The following is a 5816-nucleotide window of genomic DNA, read 5'->3' as shown; positions in this document are numbered from 1 at the left end:
AAAAAAAGAAAGAAATATGAAGAAAGCACACAGCCAGGAAAATTGATCAAAATGTTATAAAAATGATGGCTGTTTTGGAATGGAGTGTATTCATTGGCCTAGTTTGTCCAAAAGGTCAATGGCACCTGAATAGCCACCGAATAGCACTATGCAATGTGCAAAGGAAATCCTCATTTGAGAATGGCATGATGCTCTTCCAGCCAGCTGGGACTTGAGAGAGTCTTAAAGGTGATGCTATGTCCCTCTGGTAGGGAAATACACAGTGTATTTTAATGTTCCCACTTTCAGATGGTCATTGGTGCTGCAGCCCTAGAAATAGCTACCTGGTTCCCATCCCACCATAGGAGTATAAAGGCCAGTGTTGCTGTGGGAGAGGATACTAAATTGGAAAGGTAATATACTTGAACAAGCAAGTTTAAACTGAAGGTCCCCAACATTGGCTCCAGGGAGCACTGTGCTATGATCTTTGCCTTCAGAAATAAGGTGTCCATCTTAGACAATAGTAGATCCTAGAGTTTAGGAAGAACTTGTTCTCAGCCAAAGACTAAAGAGAGGGAGAGAAATAGTATGCTACTTTGAAAATCTTCCTTCACTGTAACATAACTAAGCATGAATTTCCTAAATCCATGGATAAAAGAATATGCAGTTTCCTCATTTTAGTCCCTCTTCTGAGTGATGCCTTTAATTTTGGAATCAGCCTGCAGGGGAGGGAAGGAGCTTTCCTGATTAGCTGTATGTCACTCTCTGACCTATTGGAGCAGCTGGGCAATGACGGTCAGTGCAGCCAAACTGTGGACATTTTCAGAAGTCCATATTTCATGAACAGTGTGGTCTTACGGGGCAGACAAGCATTTTCATATTGCTTTTCTTAGTGTGGACATCCTTCCCACTTTCTTAAAGTGAGCCCCTGGTGAAATGGTAGAGTTATGCTACAGGCTGATCGTGCAGTATATGAGGCATGTGCAGTAGTTTGCTGTTGAGATCTGCCTCAGTATATTTACAGAAGGTTTTTTCCTTTTTTTAACATCAGGGATACAGACTGTAAATAGACCCTTATCTGATCCTATCATGGCATTTCCCCATTCACATTTCTGTTGGACTGTGTGTTTATTTTATATATATATAAATATATATATATATATATATATAACATTGTTTATAAAGGCTATAAGAATGATGCAGGAGTGGCCAATGTTACTAGTTAGGTATACCACTTACTACCTTTCTCAGCAGGTCTGCCAGTCAGTCTTCTTGTTCTCCCAAGTGACTGCCTGTGAGTTATCTGCTAAATGTTATTTCCACCCACTAGATGGAACTGAAGGACTATGACCTGAGTTGACACTGAGTCTCTCATTGACTGCCTTACAATTGATCGTACATTGTGCATTTTTAAGAGGCAAGAAACATTGATTTTTTTCCTATAGTTTTAAAAGGGGGGAGGGGAGTAACAAAATGAATTTAGTATTTATTATGATTAGTAGCTCTTTGAACTACTGCAGCAGTTCCACATGGATGCAGATGATACTATTGATTAGTACAAAACTAGCTGGAAAACAGGTATGCTGAAAAATGTGCCTAAATAAAAATCGTTGTGTTCTAAACCACATATGATGTATTTAAGCAAACCAGGTTGTTCCTAATGATGCATTTGACTTGCTTTCATTAAATACCTTAAATGAAGTTTTATAATTTCTTTTCGTACGGGTTTACAACTTTGCAATTTTTATCATTTGGTTGTTTACAATATTATCAGATCTTTAGATTTATTCCAGCTCAGTTCAACATGTACAAAGAAAGTTATAGATGTGGGTAACATATGCAAATGAAGAGAAATATATTGTAAAAATTATATAAAAAAAGTGACAACAAAGTGTCTGGTTTTCTGTTTTTCTTTCCCTCACCTCACTGAAGGTGAAATATTGAATTTTCAGGGAGATCTAGGGGTTTTCTTTTGAGCCCGGATTCTTGAAGACAGGATGATTACAGGCAAGGCTACTTGTCCTAAAGGAACTCTTGTATAGTTGATATTGTGCCATGCAACATACACATCACAGGAGGCTTCAGTCCTTTCCCCATAACCGGGAGGCACCAGTCAGTGAGCTGGAGGTACACAGGGTAGGGCCCCTGTGTGCTCCCCGGAAGTGTTTCTGGCCCACTTCCAGGTCTGCTGAGTGCTCTGGGGACCCCCCACACACACACCTACAGGGGGACACTCCACCTGCCCCACCATCGCAGCATTCATGAGCCGCCTGGTACCTTGAGGTATGTAGAAAAAACATTTTAAGCTGTGTATCTGTCGGAATGGTCAAATCTTTCTGAATCAATTAGGAGGGTTCTGATTAGATTCCGAAAAATTAAAGGGTCTCCTGATTTGATTCAGATTCAGCGATTCGGCCACTGCATCGAGCCAGATCTCCACCAAATCAAATCAGTGACCAAAGCTTTGTACAGCCCTAATGCACATCTGTGCCACAGCATCTCTCATGCTTCCAGTAGGAAGAAATTGCTTGTAAGGGAAGTGCTCCCCGCTTGGTCCATCGGAGCCTCTTTTTGGTCCGAGTATGCTGCAAAACCTCTGCAAATATTCTGAATGACCATGTTTGCTAAATACAGGCTGTTCACCTGAATTGTATATGCTGTGCTAGAGGGATCCTTACAGCCTAGTAAAATCTGTGATCTTGCTATTGCTTTAGTGGGAATAGAATCAAACTAGAAACTAGCTAATAAGTTAGTGAGCATTCATTGATCATGAGATGCACTACATTTTCTGAGCCTATTTCTGTAAGAATGAAGCTTTGCCATGTGTTTTGAAGCAAGATAAATGCCATTGAGCTTGCCTAAGTCCCTGCTTATTCCCATGGAGCCAACAACATGCTCCCTTCAAATTTTCAATTTTCCCTTTGTTCTGATGCCTGCTGTCCTGCACCTTTCTAAATTAGCTAGAGGTTGAGCTTATGCTGGCGTTATATGCGAAAATGGTATCTCCCCCACCCCCCTCCCCCCCGTTGCCTTCTATGGTTTTCTCTCCGGTTCTCACTTAACCTTACTAGCTGCTGGGAGTGCTTGGTCAGGACCAGGATGGCTTAAATCTCATTTCCATCAGCACAGGATCTCGCTCAGCTCAGCCAACAAATGGTCAAGAAAAGCAAGGTCTGTTGCTACCTACAGCAAATAATGTTCAGCATCTTCTGTGTAGGCCTTTAAGAGACTAGCACCTTTTAAAGAAAGTTATATTGATTTAAGAATTTGGTGTGCATAAACTTGCACCAGTTCAGATAAACCAATGTAAACTAGTGCATGTATGAACATGCCTATTTTGGACTCTTGGCCAACAGGACTCTGTTTATGTTTACCCTTTTCAGTTCTTCAGGCATCATTGATCCTGAGGAAGGATATGCACGCTTAGAAAGTCTTTAGTTGCTCAAAGGAGAATCCACTCTTAAAGTTTGTTGGCAATCCTTTCATATATTCTTCCGACCCGCTTTTGGGTCATAACTCATGGGTTGAGAAACCCTGACTCTAACCTCTTTGTTGACTCCCTTTCTTCAGTGATGAAACAGAACCAACATGAATCTAATGGAAAGGACCTGAGCTTTGTTTTGTGTTTGTAAAGATCTTTGAGATGTTTGCGTGGTGGGGGCAATATAAACCTGCAGTATTCTCTTGTCAGGGATAGCATCCAACCATTGAAACGAAATGTGAAATATCTTGACGCGTTTTGGGAAATTACACAGCATTCTCCTTGTCAGTGTTGGGCCTAAAACTGTTGTTCTTTAAACCAGTAAAAATCTGTGCATCCGCAGTGGCATAAAACCTGGGGCTGTAAGGGCAGAATCCATCTCAGTAGTCCAGTTCTGTGATTTCCTTCCCCTTGCTTATGATAACACTAATAAATGTATGCTGCTTTAGTTTTGTGACAAGTCAAATCACGAGCGACTGCTGTGAGTGGTGGCTATTTGTCAGGTAGCAAGCAACTAACAGTCTGATGAATCCCTAAACCACCCAGGCTTGGTTTTGGGGAAAATTTTACACATGCTCGTCCTCATTTATTGTACTTTGTGAGGTCTTTCATTGTACACGTGCCTTCAAGCAACGGGCATTACAGCAGGTGTTGTATAGTCTGAGGCTCTGTTCTGCCATCACAGGTGGTTAAACCAACAGTTAATAGCCCCACTTCATTCATTCCTTGGAGCATCTGACTCTGGTACATAAGCGGTTGAGACATCACCACCTGTGCTATGGTCCGTCAGCCCCTGGTGGTAGGCACTCAGTTGCTGGAATGTCCATTTTCCTGCTGTCGGGTATTTTCTTCAGCCTCTCGTTCCACATCTATAGTCTTGTCTGCTTGGATGTGGCATCGAGAGGTTGGGTGATGGCAAGGAAACTCCTGCGTGACTTCACACGTTTGTGTGCTGCAGGATGGTCGTGCAACAAGTGTCTCACGTCTTCTGTCTGTCTCAGTTGTTCTATCCTGCTGGCCACTGCTCTTCTGATGTCAGGTGGAGCAATGCCTGCCAGCAGGTACACACTGTTTAGGCTGCTAGGCTTCAGACCTCTTATAGCAGAAGCAGTCGCATCATGACCCCTGTCAGGTAGAACCTGTGAATTCTGCTAAAACTCCAAACCACAATTTTGAGTTTTTAGAAGTGGATTCTGTTGTCTTCACAAACCTGTCCACACAGTCTGTCCCACATCTCTGCAATATACCAGTAATATTTGGTCTCACACTTGCCCTCCCACCACCACCAAACAAACCCTAACGTTGGTTTAGTTGCAATAGACACGCACCAAGAAGCAGTTTAACTGAAATGGCTTTATTCTCTCCTGCAATGGCTGTGAGTAACTGTGAAAAAGCATCTTCTGAACCACTCTTCTGTTTAATGTCATAATTCGTTGGTAATGTAGTTTCACATGGCTGTACAGTGTAGCCCACACAAAGCCAGTGTCTTCTGATCTTCCCTTGTATGAATGATGTACCTTCATGGCACTTCCATAAGAAGTATTAACTTAAGCATCAGCATAGGCAACTCTGTCAATCTGGTTAGGTTGGTTATCAAGGATGGGCTTTGTATCATTCCCGTCTCTGCTGTTGGATGCTGGCCTGTTCTGTTCTGCAGAAGAGGTTTTAGAGGTCTGAAGCTAGACAGCCTATTTGTCACAACAGATGCACTATTATTTGTGAGTGGTTGCTCCTCAAGGGAGCGATCCTGGATGCACAAGCTAAGTCTATTCCATCTCAGAGGAAAGGCAGCAAGAGGGCACAGCAGCCCCCTTGGCTCTGCAGGGAACTAGCGGACCTCCTGCATCAAAAAAGAAAGACCTACAAAGGATGGAGGACAGGCTCCACCTCCAAGGAGGAATATTCTGCACTGGTCTGAACCTGCAGGGAGCAAACCAGGAAAGCCAAGGCTGTGACTGAACTCCAACTAGCTACAAGTATCAAGAACAATAAAAAGTCCTTTTTTTAGGTATGTGGGGAGCCGGAGGAAAAGCAAGGGCAATGTTGGACCCCTGCAAAACCAGATGGGACAACTGACAACCGATGTCCAGGAAAAAGCCAACTTGCTAAATGGGTATTTTGCATCATTTTTTCACCAGTCCCAAGGGGCGCGCCTGCTCATTACAGGACAGGAACACCTGGGTGAAGGTGATTCCTTACCCGCCATCAATGTTGACCTTGTGAAGGAACACCTAGAGAGGCTGGACACCATCAAGTTAAATAGGTACTTTGTGTCAGTCTTTCATCAGTCCCATGGGATGCCCGTGCCTGCTATGGGACAGGGAGATCCGGGTGATGGGGATCCCCTACCCTCCAT

Source organism: Crocodylus porosus, unplaced genomic scaffold, assembly GCF_001723895.1.
Source record: "Crocodylus porosus isolate Cpor-Errol unplaced genomic scaffold, CroPor_comp1, whole genome shotgun sequence".
Lineage (NCBI taxonomy): Eukaryota > Metazoa > Chordata > Crocodylia > Crocodylidae > Crocodylus > Crocodylus porosus.
Note: the sequence above shows the minus strand (reverse complement) of the source record.